This window comes from Vicugna pacos, chromosome 15 (genome assembly GCF_048564905.1).
Source record: "Vicugna pacos chromosome 15, VicPac4, whole genome shotgun sequence".
Classification (NCBI taxonomy): domain Eukaryota; kingdom Metazoa; phylum Chordata; class Mammalia; order Artiodactyla; family Camelidae; genus Vicugna; species Vicugna pacos.
Genome location: NC_133001.1, coordinates 40,706,192 through 40,724,917, shown reverse-complemented (window position 1 = coordinate 40,724,917; position 18,726 = coordinate 40,706,192). Strand labels below are relative to the sequence as shown.

Below are 18,726 nucleotides of genomic sequence, written 5' to 3'. Positions count from 1 at the left end.
TATATCACTTATAAAAGAAAATTTCTAAGAGGCTTTCATGGTATCAACTGGAAAACAGAGAAAAAAGACTAAGCCACTAGTAGATTTAATTGACCTCAGGACCTCAATGCGCATTTGCTACCAAGGGCAGCCAATCTAAGATGTCTGAATCTTGTGACCAAGGCATGCCAAAGACCTCTGGGAGATGAACTAGAAGCCAGGCTACTTAATGGCTTGTCTAATAGCTCTATCCAAAGTCTATTCTGCCTATAAGAATTTGTGTAACTTGATGGAGAACTTTAATTCGTCTGATCCAAATAATGCCTCCACTCTACTTTATGTTCAGACTTGTAACTTCATCTAATGTTTGCTTGGGTTATTGCCTTATCAATGAGAGGGTTGGAACTGCACTCAGAAGTTATGAGTTTTTGAAAATTATGTTATTTTCAGGAAAAAAAAAAGTTAGGTGATGAGTTTTCCCATAGCCAAGAGTCCAGGGAGCCACAACGGATTAATGTTTCTGATTTGCATGAAAGAAAGAAGGGTTGAGAGAAAAGGAGCAAAAGCGGCATTATTCCTTTGCTTAACAGTACCTCAAGTGGGTTTCATGTGGTGAAAGTAATTATAATATATCTACAAATCAAATGAACATAGGCTGCATGCTCTTATACAGTTCTTCCCAGAAATCCCCAACTCAATCACTATTTGCTGAAGTTTTATGGCAGGCAAAGCTTTTTCTGTTAAAGAAGGAAGGGTTTGAGAATCATTTCTGTTTAGGAGATAGACACATAGCAAGACTGGGTGTGGGAAGGAGGCAGGGAAGGGAACTAGAGTTTCCTCTGCAATTTCCATGGGCCAGGCACCATGCTGAGCTCTTACACAGAATTTCACAGTGATTCTCTGAGATAAGGATTATCATCTCCGTTTTACATATGCAACAACTGAGGCTCAGAGGGGCAAATAATGGAATTGGGGACTGAAGCCAGCTTTGCCTAGCCTCAAAAGGCCCTGCTCTACCATGAGTGGGTTGGTTTCCTACTCAAATGGTAACTATTAAGCCACCTAGAGTGATTTCATGAAGAGGAAGAGGAGGAAGAAGAGAAAGGAAAAAGGGAAGCAACAGTAGCAGAAGCATTTTTCAATCTATCTGCTTCAGAGCTTTTTCCACATCACCTCCAGCACCCACTCCTCCAGGCCCTATTCTGCCTTCAAGCCCCTTTAGGATCAATCCCTCTTCACACATTTTAAAGAAATAATTGCCCTGGGTGGCCATGGCAGCCTTCTGTTTCCAGACCACTCCACTGTTCTGTCTGCAGGTGCTGCACGTGGGTACATGCCCCTGCAACTAGAACAGAATGGACATTCTATGTTCTCCTTCCTAAAAGAAACTTCTTTTTTCTGTCTTCCAAAGATTTGAGCTGGAAGTGGTGGCTTCTGAGTACCTAGAAAAGAGTTTTTGACTTTTCTCCCACATCCAATCTAAAGAAATAAGAAATGAATTGGTTGGTGCCCAGATAACATCTTTCTGGTAGCATTTCTACAAAATGGCTCAGAGGAATGCACTGAAAGGCATCAGAGGTTATGCTATTAAGTTTCAGACAGCAGCCATCCCATTTCACTATCATATCAACTCTGCTTTATAGATGGGCAGTGGGGCTGAGAGAAATGAGGTCCAAGACCATATAGGTCTACTTAGGCTTGAGTTTATTTAGAGTTTTAAAGGATTAATAACATGAAGTGAGCATATATGGACCAGACACTGTGCTAAGTGTTTTAAATGTGTGATTACATTCACTTTTTACCATAATCTTGTGAATAAGTACTATTATTTGTCCTTATTTTGAGCCTAGGGAAACTGAGGCTAAGGGAGGTTAAATACCCTGACTGGGGTCCCATGGCCAGCAGGCAAGAGACCAGAATCAACAGACCAGGTTGGCCTGACTCGATAGCCCATGCTCCTTTCACCACCCTTCGTGGACCCCCTACAAACTACTGCATGGTGATTCTCATCTCTTTACAGGACCCTTCAGAGTCCTCAAAGGCCAATGACTAAGGTCAGAGATCAAAGTATGCTCCAGAACAGGGCAAAAGTGTAAAGGGTGTGAGAAGATTCTGACAACCAACTTCTTGCAATGACCCTCTTGTGAATAACAATTGTCACCCCTATGTGTGAGTCATCAGCATAGCTCAAATTTTAAGTAATTCTGAAGCAAAAGGAAGATCAAGTCTAGGCAATACTTCCCTGTTCCAGAATGATGTCATTTTTCTTAGCCATACAGTATGTGAATGGTATTTACTTCTTTCTGGATGTGAAGCACCAAGCGGATGGGGCTAGACTTCAGGAAGCACTTATAAATCTGTGAGTGGGCACATGGCAGACGACTTTTAATATGGATATGGGCCAGGTTATACACTCAGGGATAAAAAATACCTGAAATCATTCAAAAGGAAGGGCTCTGAGGGCTGAGTCATGGCCCAGCAAGGAGACATGGGAGTCACTGTGGGTCATCCCTAAAGACATAAGCTTAAAGCATTTTATAGCCAAAAATGCCAATAAATAGTTGGTCATCTTCAAAGTTGAATCCTGGAAAGGGAGTAAGCAAGCATTTTTATCCAGCCCTTACAGGAACTCAGAATTTCTGCAAGTAGGCTGCATTCACATGGTCCCCTGAGGGAGGTGGATAGTGATTTGCTGGATGAGGCTGGGGGAGCTAATGGAGGGGTCAGCCAAAAGGATGGGCCTCGTTACCTGAAAAGATAAAGACCAAGAAAAACACTGTCTACATGAATGAGATTGTTTGCCAAAATTAGAAGCACTGACACAGAAGTGTGTTCTAGTCAAAGTTAATACCATATGCACAAATTTAGAACATACAGAAGAAAGTACAGCACTTAAGTGCAGGAAAGAGGCTCTCTGCTCCCTTCACACTCCCTCTCCCCTGATCCTCACCCCTGGTGGGAAGGGGAGTTTCCAGCATAGAGAAAAGTGACTCCATAGAAGCAATCCATTTTAAGCAAGAGGAAAGCTTGGCTTTTGGTGCTTTCCTTGGAAAATATAAGGTGCCTGAGTGAAATGGGTCTCCCCAGCATGGACTTACAAGGTCAAAGTGTGAATTAAGACCGACTGGCTCAACTAGAGTATATCCTGGACCCTAGGGAAGAGGGGTACAAAGGAAAGAAGAGGAGGAAGTAGCAGCAAAAGATTCTAGTGCCCAAGTGATGGCCGAAACCACCTGAGGAGAAAAGTAAAGAAATGTATTCTGGACTGAGGGCATTACTGATTGGTTACAGGTAAAATTGGTTGAGGTTTTTGTTTTGTTTTGTTTTCTGGTGATATCCTGAGCCCTTTCTAGGCACCACATGGTGTCTAGGAAGAGTGGAACCCCTAACCTTTTGACACTATTCTTTTTCCACCATGCAGTGCATCACCCCCTTGCATTCTCAGCTTAGGTTCTAGGGTTCATCACCATAATAATTCCACTGTAACAATTCCCTTGCAAACAACTGCAACTTGCTTGCCCTCTCCTCTCTCCTTCACAATTGTCCTGAGCAGCTGAATGTGGTGGTGGGAAAGGAAGGGAGCAGAGGAGAGGGGGAAATACACCAGATGCTGACAAGTCTCACCACCACAAACCTAAAGAGGGCTCTCAAGATTGCCCGGAAATCCTTCTGTAACCCCTGATGGGCTCAATCCACTCTCCTTCTCTCTAGCTCCACTACTTCCAAGTTTCTCTTACCTTTTGCACCTCCAATTTCCCCCAACTCTATTCCTTCACATTCTCAGCTAGTGACCTTGTTTCTTATATCACTGAGAAAATGGAAGCAAATCTACCAACTTACAGGTATCAATACTTACATAAGCTTCCTTCTCTCTTGTAACAGATACGCTGTCTACACTCCTAAGCAGTGGCAGCTTCTTCACTTGGATGCTAATCTTAACACTTTCCAAGAAATCTGCTGTTGCAATAGTCCGCCCTTTCTCTTGCATCAACAACCCCCCCCACCACTTCCAAGTCAATCTCTTCTGCAGCAAATGTATATCATCTTTAAAGAGAGAGAGAAAACTTCCTTGACCTTCACACTTTTCTTCAGCCATCATCCTGTTACTCTGCTCTCCTTCACAGCTAAATTTCTTAAAAGATTTATCTATGCTTCTGTCTCCGCTTTTTCCCTCTCATTTTCTCTTAAACTCAATAAAATCATGACTGTCTCCACTACTACATGTCAAGGTCCCCAATAACCCCAAGTTGCAGATACAATGAACAAGTTTTTGTCCTTATCTTACTAGACCTCTCAGCAGCACTGGACACCACAGATCCTCCCTGCTTCTCAGATTCTTCACATCTTAATGACCACATGATCCTTGGTTGCCATAGTCCTTGCCTCCTACTTCAGTGGCAGGTCCTCTTTACTCTTCTTTGCCAGATCCTCCTCATTTTCCAAGCTGTACAAATGGAACATTCTCCACTTCCCAGGAATAACTGCCTAAGAGATTTCATGGCTGAATGCCATATTTCATCACCGAGGTTTTAACCAGCTAACAATGATCAATAACTATGAATTTCAAGTGACCCCAGGACACCAGACCCTCCCGGGACTTCACTGAAGACTTGACCAATGAACAAGGGACTTGTTTTAACCAAGCAAGTACAGAGTTAGGAACTCATTCTCTCCTATCCAAGTGCTGATTTTCAATTGTGAATTAGCATCATCACCATGTAAGCCTCTCTCTAATGCTTTAAAAACTCTGACTTTAATTTTTTCAAGAACTATTCAGTGAATTTCTTGCCTGACATGTAAATAAGCTCAGCTTTTTTCTTTTTTTAAACTCGATAGGTGACGGGGGTCTCTATTTTATTATTTGACAATTGTTAAAAGTTGGGGAGCTGGGGATATTCCTCTTCTCCAACTAAACTCACTCTCAAAAGTGATCTCATCCTGTTTCATAGCTTTAAATATCATCTACATACTAATACTACTAAATTTACATCTCCAGGCCCAATGTCTTCTCTGAACAGCGGAATACATATCCAACTGCCAGTTTGAAATCTCCATTTGATTCCATGATAAGTATTGCCAACAAATGCAAAAATAAGCACTTGATGTCATTCCACCTAAACCCCAGGTGTTTCCTATTTCAGAAAGCGATGACAAAATCCTCCTGGTTACTTGGGCCAAAACCAAGGAGGAAGCCTTAACTTTATTTTCCACATCCCACATCAATTCATCAACCAATCTTGATGGCTCTACCTGCATTTTGCCCCTCTCATCTCTCCCTACATCACCTCTCACCCTGACAACTGCTCTAAGATCCCAGCTGGTCTCCTGCTTCTACTACTGCTCACCTTCAGTGCATTTTCCACACAGCAATTAGATTGACACTACAGCCCTGAAAAAGCTTTCACATTTCTTGCCACGGCCTAGCCCTTGAAAGCCCCACATGATCTGGCCTCTGGTTCTTTCTCTGACCTCATCTACAATCCAATTATATTAATCTTGTTCATACTCCAGCCCCACAGGAATCCTTGCTATTTCTAAACTTGCCAAGCACACCCCCACCTCAGGGCCTTTGCACTGGTGGGTCTCTCAGCCTAGAAAGCTCCTCTTCCCTAAAGAGATGTGGTCTTTCACTCTCTCCATCCAGTTCTCTGCCCAAAGAGAGCTTCCTGATCATCCTGTAGGAAATCAGCACTTCCCATTAACTACTCCCTATCCTTTTGCCCTGCATGTATTTCTTTTATATTTATATTCATTTGTTTATTGTATCTTTCCTGCATTGGTCACTGCTACTTCCCCATGCCTGGTACACAGTAGACACTCAATAAATATTGTCAAGTGAATGAAGCCAGAACCCTTGAGAAAATAATTAGCTCTGGTATTTATCAGCTGTTTAACTCAGGCTAATAACATACTCTGCAAAACCTCAATAATTCAAAAATGATGATAATACAAGAATAATGGATGCTTTACCAACTCTCAGGGTTTTGTAAGGGTCAGGTAAGATAATGCGCACATGATGTACTCTTTGAACATCAGTCCTGCCATTCTTGAAGCTTTATGCTTCTACCTGTTTTACAATCTGAAAGGAATGGGATTCTTAGTTCCTTTCCTATCCAGGGATCTAGGATACAACGTCCAGAAATCAGAAGTGCTCCCAAAGAGCTGCTTCTCTATTACACGCTAGTTAATTATTAACTCTGCCAACTGTCCATGATCCCTACTACCCCAATATGACCCAACTGGCAATGTCTCTATTTCCAGTGTTTATTTTTTACATGTCTCGCTCTGTGTCTATTTATTTCTAAGCCAATGTACATAATATAGTGAATATATCATACTTGCATCGATATAAATAATAAAGAGCTATGTGTATGCGACAGTTATTTACATGAATGCCCTGGGTTCACTAGCAAGCATGTTTTACAAACCTCTATCAATAAAATGTAAAAATGCTTCTTTTTTAAATGCTCCTTGGAACTGCTCCTGGCTTGCCTCATACACATTTTACTTATTTATTTTCCTCCCAACGATAAACAATCGGTGACAGCCTGTTGGTTTTTCCCCCGTATTTGAAAACACACTTAATAATGCATTCTTTTACAATGATTTTGTGTCCCACAAAGCAAAGTTTAATGTGGCCAAATAAACAGTCATCTGGATGTCAAACAGTGGTGAGCAGGCACAGCAAAGCCCGGTGCACGGGAGGGCCTCCTGTCTGGGACTGGCAGCCCAGGAAAACGGCTTCAGTATTCATGGGGCTGAGCCCACACCTGTGCAGCCAAAGAAACCTCAGAGAATTTACATGACTACTGGCGTCGGCGGTGATGTCGGAGTTGTGACAGGCAGTTCATTTAGTCTAAAAAACAGATGTGATTTTTAGAGGGAAGAGGGAGAATTAGCAGATGTGTCCTTTGTCCTAAACACACAGACCTCCCCACACCTTCTCCAGGCCTGGAAATGAGGGGACTGCACTAGCGCTCACTAAGCAACTCTCCAGTTCACGTAGTCAATTCTCCGGCGTTTGCTTTCACATTTCCTTCCAAATGGCTCATTCAGAGGGGAGCTATTAGTGTCAGGTGGAACCTGAGTGGAACTAAAAGGCCCCCACTCCACCTCACCTTTCTCTAAACCTCACTCCCCCTGCCAGGAAGGTTTGCACTCTTTCTTGGTAGCTCAAGTCCTGAAGCAAAATTTATTATTTCTCATAATGTTATCTTGTACCATTAAAAGTCATAACTTCAACACATTTTTCTTGCCTCTTCCCAATCCCAAAAGGACCCATGTATAACTACTGAATTCATTCAGCGGTGAGCCCCATCTGTCAGTCAATAAAAGCAGGCACTCCTTCCCAAGACACAGCATCAAGGAATATTGAGGGCAACACAAAAGAAATTGTCAGCATGGTCCCAGCTCTTGGGGAGTTGGTTACCTGCAGGGTGTACTAGACCCACACCAAAAAGAGAACCACATGGAGGTTGCTGCAGAAACGGCTAAAATGTGTACATTTGAAGCCATCACACTCTGACCACTACTTATTTTTTGTCCTTTTTCCCACTCAGAATCCTCTCACATTGTATGGTCTCCATTACTCATAAGTTTCCAAACTTTTTCCCAAGCCAACATCCATCTAGAACATCCCCATCGACCTACTGCTTTCCTAAATCTTTCCCTTCCTTAAAGGCCCAAGCCAAATCCCTCCTTCTCCAAGGTTCCCCATCTTCCCTGAGCTACAGCCCCATCAAAGCAGCTGAGCCAGGATTCAGAGTGGGCCAAACAAAACTTGTGCGGGGCCCTCGTGCCTCCTTAACCACCATGGCTTATTGTGCTTAGTGCCATTCAGGCCATTTATCAAACTTGCTCAAACTACCTTAGCTATTTATGACAATGAAGTGTAGTAGTTTATTAATCTCACTCACAAGTCTCAAGCTCACAAATTTAGAAGAAATTATGGCCAGATCACGGGCACAGACCCCAGGTATCCCCTAATATTATGTCTATGCAGGCCACCAGCGACTCATAATTCATGGCCAAAGCCGGGTAATGAAGGCAATGGGACATTCGATGCTGCCTCTTTAGAATTTGTGTCCCAAGTTGCTACATTCTGACCTATCTAGAGATGACTTCAGTGTCCCAGGAAAGAGTTCCTGACTGGCCTGTGAGCCCTGCGATGTCTCCTCTTGCCCTGGAAACCCTGCTCTAGGTGTGCTTGGTCACTGGTCCAACCTATCTGGCTTTTGGTAGCAGAGGAAGACTAACTGGCATTTGTACTAATCCAAGAGTGCAAGGGAGAGGGTATCACCTCCACGTGGCCTTATGCTTCTCACACACACAACAGACCTGAGTGCTTCCATTAGCAGGGCAACATGACTCTCTGTTCCAGGTTCATTTCTATGACTTGCCTGTATTCTACTCCGTATGAAACTTACTCCACTGTGATCTCAAGCCTATCTTCTCCCCCTAAAATATGCTGACTAGAATAATAATCAAAAGGAAGCCTTTGAACTGCCCCCAGACCTTTCATCTTGTGATCTCAAAGAGCTTTACCAGGCACTGAATAATTAATGTACTGCAAGTGACACAAAGACCAAGCAGCCTGGAGAACCAGTCCATCAATGAAGGACCCTTCTCTTTCTGGGCAAGGGAGTGCCTCTGAGGAAAATCACCCACCAGCGGGCCCAGAAGTCTCTGGGTAAGTTGGAAAAGAAGCTACAAATTATCCAGAACAACTAGTCTTCTCTTGACCTGATGTTTGTAGCTGGGAAGTGATATAGTTACCATGGTAACCCCTGGGGAGGGCATGGCCCACCTTCACTAGAAGATGTGAGCTCCAGCACAGGAGAATGTCTCCTGAGGACAAGACTTCCTTCAGGTCAACTAGGAGAGTCACCTAGAACAGCACCTAGAATGTCTTCAACCCATTGGCAGGACTGCCATGTCCTATTAGTCATCATCCTGTCTTTTATCTGATGCTCAGTCTGTTGGCCAGGCTTCCAATAGGAAGGGAGCCTGGAATCCAGATAGCACACCACAGCCCTTCCCTTTGGTGTATTACCATGCGTTTGAGTTCTGAGTGTCTAATCCCCTGTGTTTCCTTCTCAGCATGTCCCCCATCAATCTGCTAGGCTCTGACAAATTTCACCCTAAGCATCCTTCCCCTGAACCAGCCAAGTTCCCATCTCAAGGGTCAAGCATCAGGCCTGGTGCTGGTTTCCATAGAAATAGTGCTGGCTGAGCTTGAGGCCTTGGAGAGGTTTGACATTACATACACCTGACTGCAGGTGTATGTTTCTAAGGTGACCTTTCTGGTTAACCTAAAGGAAGTCTTGTCCTCAGTTTGGAGAATGGTGGAGGTGTCTGTGACCTGATTAATCTTTCTGCTATATGTAATTCAATGTCCTTGATTTCCAGGACAATCAGCATCATGTCCAAGAGGTTCTGAGTGGGACCGTGGCATCACTGGTTGGTCCATACAGCAGGGGTCCTCAGTTATACCTCATCTTTCTTGGTGGCAAATAAGGAGCAGGTGCTCTGGATTGAGACATGCTTAGGCCTGAATAGACTCCTGTCCTTGCTGCCTTCCCATTCTATCCCACTCTCTTTAACTAGTTAACTCATCCAATTTAGGGCCTCAGCTCGACTATCAGTTTCTCAAGAAGTCCTCCCCTGACCTTAAGATTGAAATCAAATGAAGGTGTGTCAGTTATTACAAGTCTGAGAACTGAAAAGTGAAGGGATGAAATTGCCCCTGGAACCACTCTTGTGGCCATCTAGCTCCTAAGAATAAACCCGTATTTGCATTCCCCTACCCATAGTCCAGGTCAACACCATCAAATTCTTTCTCACCACAATGTTTTATTTTGCTTTAACTATTAGGTGGAGAGAGATGAAGCAGGGGGAGGGATCCGTTGCAGCAGGAAGAGAGAGAGAAGAGAAGAGGGAGGAGGGTGACAGAGAGACAGTGGTGATATGAGCAATAGGAATGGGCAGAAACAAAGAAGAGAAGAAGGTGGAGAGGGAGACAGAGAAATCATCTGATATTTTTCACTATTTGGAAGTTACCAAGAGAAGGTTATTCAAAGTACCTCTATTAAAAGGCTGTAAAATACCTTGGGGAAAACATGAAAGTCACGCTGCTACCATACAGATGAGCACCCTGGAATAAGCTGCCAGAGCAATGTCTGAGAAGAGGAAATTCAATGGCCCACACTGCGGTCTCCTCCCCCTGCCTCCTGGCATCCACTGCCTCCAAATCGCCTGGCTCTGAAAGCAGAGGCAGTAATTTGAAGCCAGCAAGTGTGAAGGAATGTCGGAGCTGTTATTTGCCTTCATGCAGCACATCTTGAGTGCATCTTTTAGAAAGATAATTTAAAATCCACTTTCAGTTTCACTATAGAAAATCTGAAAAAATCAGGAATGTCTGAAGAAAAAAATAAATATGACCCATACCTCCACATCCAGAAAACCAGTGTTAACATTTTATGGTATATTGTTTTGTGACTTGGTTTTCACACATTTATCAAGATAGCATTTGACTCAGGCCTGTTGAGGAGAAGGGTGGGAGAGTTTTTCTCCATCCATGAGACCTCTGTCTGCAAGACTGAGAGAAGTCATCTCTGGAAGATCACAGAGCACAGATGCTGAAACATGGAAACTTGAGATGCTCTCAGCCCAGGGCATGGACCTGTAGTAAAAGGCCACATGGGCCAGTCTTCAGTGGGAAGGCGGGACCTTGGCCTGGGTGGGCCTGGGAGTAGCTGGGATGTGAATGCAGATAAGTCAGTAGATACTGCATACTCTCAGCATCACTGGACTTCACTGGGCAGAAGGTCAAGGAACTTCTGCTCCAGTAGATGCTTCAAAGAAGTCAAAAGAACCAAACTGTAGAAAATGTACTGACAGTGCTTGAACCTCAATAGATTTAGTACATTGATTTCATAACTGAGCAAAGATTTTTTTAAAAAGTAGAATTCCACCCTATTCTCAAAGGGACAGTCAATGAGGGTAAAGAGAGTCCTCTCTCTCTGTGGCCAGTGATATACCCAACAGATGAATGGCAGCTCTTAAAGCCCCTTCATATGGATTCAAGCCTTTGATTCTCACAATGGTCTCATAAGATAATTTTTTAAATTCCAACTTAGGAAGAAAATGAAGATCAAAGAGGTTAAGTCAGTGTTTCCTAACCTTTTTCCATATCATGACACACAGAAAAAATGACAGTATTTATATGGCACACTGGGGCAAACAGAGGCAACTCACATGAGGTGGAGGGGCTTCAGACACAGCTGGTTCACCTCAGCCTCCCAGAGTCCTGAGGGGCTCAATAGTTTGATATCTCTGCATGCCTGTTGGCCATCTGCAGCGCACACATAACCACGGCACACCACTGGGGAAGGAAGCTCTGAGCCAAGAGTTGTGGCAGCAGTCACATTGTGAGAAGTGACAGAGAGGACCATCACCCTGCATCTTGCCTAGGGGACATCTTGAAACAGAAATGGAGATGTTAGCCACGGAGAAATTCTGGGGCTTACTCCGTGGGCAGAGTCAGGAAAAGAGCAGGTGTGTCCAACACTGTGTCATCACCCACACAAAGCAGGTAATTTGGGTAAATAAGGGCCTTAAAGTCAGATCTGATAGGGCCTTAGAAAGTCCCCTTCAAGTGTTTTTAACTGCTGACATGCTTCACTGAAGAAAAGGGGTAAAACTCAGCTCCTTTCTCCTCTGGGAAATTCAGAAAATAACTTCATAGGATGGTTACTAAATAGCCAAAAAGCAATGATTACAAATGACTGAGTTAACTGCCATATGTGGCCTCTTTTGTCATCATACCAGAGTCTTACCAGAAGTCTCATCAGGACTAGTGGCTCATCATGACTGATGATACTTGCTGACCAAGATGGCTTGGCTCCCTACCTTGCCCCTTCAATCACAGTGGCAGGAGGAGCCTTCCAAGGTTTGAATATAAACTCTGAGAAATTGCCTCCAGGAGTGGCTTCCAAGATAATGGGCTCTTTTTCTGCAACTGACACTCTATCTTCCAAAGACTTCCTGGGTCCTCCTGTCACAGGAGACTAGGGCAATGTCAAGACATGACGGCTACTAGCACCAGGTGTTTAAGACTCTAAACCTCTTAGCCTGCTGAATAAAAAGTTGTGTTCAATATGAGTAGTTTACATTCAGGCAGCATCTACATAACTTTTAAACCTCTGGGTGGTAAATGAAAATACTTCCTCAGTTCCCTGACTCTCTCCAAATGCAAACCAAAGGTTTCCATTCTCATGAGGAGAGCGTGCCCTATATTGATCCAGCCCAAGAGAAATAGCGGGATTGAGCATTAAAAATATTTGGAGGAGATGAATGACACTTACAATGAATGAAAATTGGATACTACTACTTACATCACTTATAACTGTATAAAGAGTGCTTCTGATTTCTAGGGGTGTTCTGTCAACGACCTGGAAAGGTGTTGTAGGAAAGCAAAGTCAATTCCCTACTAATTGCTCAGAAACAGATTAGCGGTGGGAAGGGAGGAGGCATCACTTTGCCCTGGGCCTTGCACACAGAGTAAATAAACTCTTATTTTATGTGCAGGATGTATCCAGAAACTTCTAGAATCCCAACATCCATGAATACTGCTGTAGCATATCATTTCCTCCATAAAATGCATTATCACAATAGGCAGAAAACAACAAATCATCCACTAAGTGACTGGTGACCACACCCAGCCTAAGAGTATGAGGTTTTCAAATTATTCCCTCAACAAAATGACAGTTTGTTACATATCATGGAATTTGGAGGCACTTCCAAATGGTAGAAACTATGACTATTAAATCTGCTACTATTGACAAGTTGCTGCATTCAGAATATGAAAGTTATGGGAATAGAACCAGATCCAAAAGCTACTATTCCAGGCACACTGGGATTCAGTGGGGATATGTTGCAGTTCTAGACTTTGAAACAAGCAAGGTGGAGGCAAGAATTATTAGCACACACCCCAGGAGTTCTATCTTTGGCTTCCTCACTGTCCACGTTTGTAGATCTGTTCATTTTTCTTGTCCAAGTAGCAATTATCTCCACAACAGGGTTAAGTCACCCATGAGGTAGAAAGGCATGTTTGTGGATTGCTAATTGTTAGGGAGATCCCAAAAATAAAGGCATTGAGCTCCTGACCCTCCATAATGGATATAAATGGAATGGATATAAGACAAACAGAAAAACACTCTAGAATATGAAGCAGCCTGCCGGCAAGAGCAGTAAGAAAACTGGGAAGTGAGTAGCAGGAAATCCACTCACAGAACAAATAGTAGGGCATGACACATAATTGGATAGCGGGCCCTCGCCTTGCAAGGGGGACACTGAAGAAGAGTAGCCCAGCTGGGCTCCCTGAAAGTCATGGAGAAATTAACAAGCACGATCAGGGAGGACAAAACCTCTATGTCACCCCAACAGAATGAAATGGCAGCCAGAGCTTTGAATTGTCACTGCTTAGAGATGTACGATGGGAGGTGTGGGTTTATTAAAAGGGCTCTAAACTAGATTGGGAAGAGGAGGACAGATGGTGGATTCCAGATGGTGCCATATCATCTTGGAGTTTAGATCATGGGCTTAGACATCAGAGTGACCTGAAATCAACTCACAGCTCCAACACTTACTACCACCAGGGTGACCTCAGGTAAGCTATTTAACTTCCCTAAGTTTCGCTTTCCTCATCTGTGATGTGGGAACAATAATACAGTCAACCTTACATGCCTGCCTTGAAGCTTCCATGAGAAAGTGCTTATGAACCACTTAGCACAATGCCTTGTGTAGAGTAAGCATTCAGTAAATGTTACCCATATCACCATAAACAATGATGTATTATTATCATAGTAAGTAAAGGAAATGCTGGACAAAATTTGAGCCCATCCATTAAGAGGTCTGAGTTCTAAAATTGTAGGAAGAGTCCATATGATGCCTAAGAGGGAGAACACGAGTTTTATGGCAGCAAAGACCTATAATCCAGACACAGACACAGGGATGGGGCAAGTTTTCAGGGCTGTGTAGACAGTGACAGGAGGGATTGAAGGGATGGTCTCGGGAAAAGGTGGCAATGGGAGCTTGGGCCTGCTGATCCTGGCAGATCACTGGCCAATATCAGAGAAGGCAATAGCCCATGGCCTGAATGTGGAACTCTGATATTTACAAAATGTGGAGAGGGCCAGATACATTGTCAGTCTGACAGCCAATAAAGCATAAATTAGGTTACCAAGGTAAGAATTGAGGTGTGGAAAAACAAGTTAGGGACCCATTAGGAGGAAGACTTGGAGAACAAGCAGGAGAACAGAGCATAGAACCAACATGGGACCCAGGTGTCAGCTTCCTTCTGACCCTGCATCCTAGATTCACTGACTGCAACCAAGTCATGTGTGCTCTTTATATTCATTCCCTTCACCCAGCTTCAAGCTCAGACAAACAGTGCGGCAGACAATCTCCATCACCGTCTGGAAGCTCTGAGCAATCACAAAGAATTCAACTTGTGCCAGAGATTGGAGATTGCCTAATGTTTTCAGATTTTTTTTTTAATTAGAAAAAAGAATGGAGTTCAGGGACCACAGACTTGTAAGCTTAACAGTGCTCTCTGGCAAAACTCTAAAATGGATAATTAACCAGATGGCTTGGAAAACTTTAGAAACATATACTGATCATAGGGAAACAAAAGTGGTTCAATAGAAATAAGACATGGTCAGACTAAGGATAATATCCTTATTATTCAAAGAGCAATATATCTCCTCTACCTAAAAAGAAAAAGAAGTGAAAAACCAAGATCCCTGTGAAATAAATTTTGCTTTCCTTCCCTTCCTTCCTCCCTCTCTTGTGTCTGTCTGTGTCTGTCTGTCTCTCCCTCTCCCTCCCATGCTCACATACAGTAATACAAATAGCCAATAAATATTTGAAAAAAATTCCACTCCAACAGTAATGAAAGGAAAGTAAATGAAAACAGTGAAATGCTACCTTTTATTTATTGAATTATAAAATATTTAAAAATAATTATTAACAACTGAAATAGTCTAAATTAATTTAAATTAATAATGCTCAACACTGAAGAGGGGTAATGAAACAGACAATTTTATATTTTCCTGGTAGGAGTATAAATTATGAATTTAATGTTATTTGCAATAATAATTTAATAATGGCTAACTATGAGTGCTTGCTATGTATAAAGCCCTATACACATGCATCACTTAATTTTTTTAATCACAACAACCCTATGAGATAGATGATATTGACAGCCTCATTTTGCATCTGAAGGAATTAAGACGATAAAGAGTTTCCAAATGTCCCAGAGATTCTGATTATCACATGTTATCTGGCAGAGGGAGTATGAGGATGGGTGGGGAGAGCATGCGAGGAGGGATGAAAAGTCCTACAGGTGATTCTTACTTGGACATAACTATGTCTCTGCTGAGAATAACAATTCTGCACTATACTGTACATAAGCAATTTTGGCAATATTTAGAATCTTAAGAGTGTTCATATCACTGAATTTGATTCTATCCTACAAAAACATTCCAAGGTTATAAAAATGTTTGTGAAGAATTCTACTCTACAGTAATTTTATAATGGTAAATGCTATCACAAAGGGAAACAAATTAAATACCTAGCAATAGATACAATGATTAAGTAGTAATAGGAATAATAATAATAACTTTTATTGCATGGTCATTATGTGCCAGGTACCAATTTAGGCTTTACTTGAATTGTCTCATGTCTCATTTCTTACAGAAACTTTAAAAGATAGAGATTCTAATCATCCCCGTTTTGCAAGGAAACTGAGCCAGGGAACAGTTAAGTAACTCCTCAACATCACAAGCTAACCTGTGGCAGCATCAGGACTAGAACCCATGCAATCTTACTAAAGAGTTTTCACTATTAACATCAGATTCTATATACTTAATTTATTTCCTTGATGAAATATTATAGAGCCATTAGAGATGTTTCCAAAGAGTTTTTCATAATGTGAGGAAATATTTACATTATACACTTGAAAAATTGCATATACAGTATTATTTCAGCTATGAAAAAATATACAAGGAAATGCCTAGAAGGAAATACACCAATTAACAGTAATTGTCTTTGAATGGTCTGGTTATGAGTCATTTATTTTCTTCTTTGTATTTTTCTGAATTTTTCTAATTTACTAAAATAAGTATGTGCTCTTTTTATTTTTTCTTAAGTGCAGAGTGAAAAAAAAGGAAGCTGTACTCATGCCAAATTACCCTTATTTCCATTTTGACAATGTATTTTAAAATTTGACAAAGTAACTTATTTTAGTGCATTAAGAAAGTGAACAAGTTTAACATAAAACATCTCGAATTATTTATTAATGGAACAATACTTCCTTCATTAATAAAAGAGGACCAAGATTAAGGCTTATACACTCTTGAATTTCTTCTCCCTTTACCACAGTATCTAGCAGAGTGCCTTATACAGTGTTAATTTTTGACAAATATTTGCAGAATGAGTGATTTGAACTTGTTTAATTGTTTTTTAAATCAGTGACAAGGCATGTAAGTAATGCTTATCGAATTTGTGGTGATAACTGATACAACAGAAAACAGAGTCAAGATTTGAAATTATCTAGGCCAAATACAGGATGAAATATAATACTCAAAGTTTATTATTATGTATCGATTATTTATGTATCAAAAGTCTTAAAATGATTTATCCATTGAGTTGCTTCTAATTCTAGAAACATCCAAGGAAATAACAAAGAATGTACACAAAGACTTATTAGCCCAAATGACGTTCCTTATACTTGGTAACACCTAAAGATTAGAAACAGTTAGATATGTAACAGTGACAATAGGTTGCATATACTATTACGGGAACCCTTAAAATAGAATATTATCCAGTAAAAAAGATATTGTAGAAGTTTATTTATTGATATAGAAATATTTTCATAATATGTTAAGTAATAAGGTAAGTTATAAAACAATATAAACAGTGTGATCTAATTTGGTTAAAATACATAGGTGATAGCTACAGGTAAAATACATGGAATACAGATTGGAAGGCTGTACATTAAAATGTTAGCAGTAGATATCATTGCATGGTATAATTATGGATAGCTTTGTGTATCTGTATTTTTTTCATTATGTCCTGTTGAATGTGAATTTTTTAATGTAAAAATTTCCTCTATACAACTACAGAATGTGTTTTGAGGTGTTGTAGTTGGTGCTGATTTTATAATATTTCATGGAAAAAAAAGTGGGTCTGGATGCATGATTGCCCTAAGCTCTTATATAGCTAGCAACGCAGCATGGCAGCTAAAAAGACATTAATTCCAATCTGAAGTGACACTACTAGCAGCAAAACCTCCAGACTATGGGCAGCAGTGACTCCCTTGGGCTCTGTAGTGGACAAAGCACATCGATAATAATTGCATTCAGCTCTTGCATTGTTTTAGGAAAAGAACTGACAAACTAGGAGGTCCATAGCAAAACAAGCAGGTGGCAGGGACATCTGTCACTAGCAAGGTTTGCCCAGGAAAGAAGAGTCTACTGGGAGGCATTACCTCTACCATCCTTTCCAACATGGTGTCTGCTTTTTTGTTTTTTTTTTTTTTTTAACATAATCCTCTCTGAGTATCTAACACTAGGAAATATACTGTGCTGGTTCCCCAGAATAACACAGTATGTCTGCATAGAGGGTGGGAAATGGTTAAAGTTGGACTTTAGACCCTGGAGTTTAGAGCCAAGAGGAACAGAAAGATCCTGATGAGAGTAACTGAGCTAAACTGAGAAGAAGAAAAACAGGCACAAGCAGCGACAAGGACAAAAATGCAAGCCTGGTAGACCTAATGAGAGCCTAGAAACTTAGAGCCTGGCATGGGAGTTGTGGAGAAGTAGAGCGATCACCAGCAATAGTAAGATAGAAAGACAGCTTGGCAGTAGCTTTTAAAGTGCCTCAGGCCAGGGAGAAGCTCATATTATATTATACTCATTCACTTATTTATCAAATACCATCTGAGGACTTGGGTGTTGCAGACACAAAACTGAGCTTCATACCCAAATGGCCCTGGCCCTCATGGAGTTTGGAGCCAGTGTCAATGGAAAAAGAACAATCAAATGGATTTTGTTAAAACACGAACGTCATATTACAAATTTACACACTCTTTTTGCAGAAGAATCATGCTCAAATTCTATGTATCATTACTTTTACTCATAAAATAGGCTTCCATGTTTATTTCCTGATAGCATAATTTAGCATACAAGCCTATTGGGCAAATTCTTTAACATCCACAGTCATCTACTATTTTGTTGTCACTCTAGAATTACAAGGTGGTGATAACACAGTTCATGAAACAATCCCTGCTCAATTTAGAGGAGGTTTCCCAGATTTTTAAGACCAAGAAAATTTTGAAGCACATTTTGAGTATATAAATCTCAGAACTTTCAGCATGGGGAAAGGGTGTCAAGTGAAAAACTGAAATGATCAAACAGGGACTACTGAAGAGAGACTTACTTATCCCCTACTGGAACTGAATTCATTAAAGACTGACCTGGAGTTAAGGTTATTTTTTGCCCCATCTGACATTTTAAAGTTTCATGAGACTCAAAATGAAACATTTTTAAGTTAGAACATGGAAGAGTATTTGTTATCAGTAACTCATATCCCAGAGTAACAAAAAGTAATTTCTGTGACATGTGATTTCAGGCGTGCATAAAAAAGGGTGAAAAGAACATGGTCACTTATTTCACAAAGTTCAAT

The 18,726-nt window shown here is 41.3% G+C and overlaps 1 protein-coding gene across 1 annotated transcript in view; it reads right to left on the bottom strand.

Moving 5' to 3' along the window:
* Positions 1-18,726, bottom strand: part of ALK (ALK receptor tyrosine kinase) — a 675,174-nt gene that overhangs the window by 478,944 nt on the left and 177,504 nt on the right. The gene's annotated exons all lie outside the window — the stretch shown is intronic.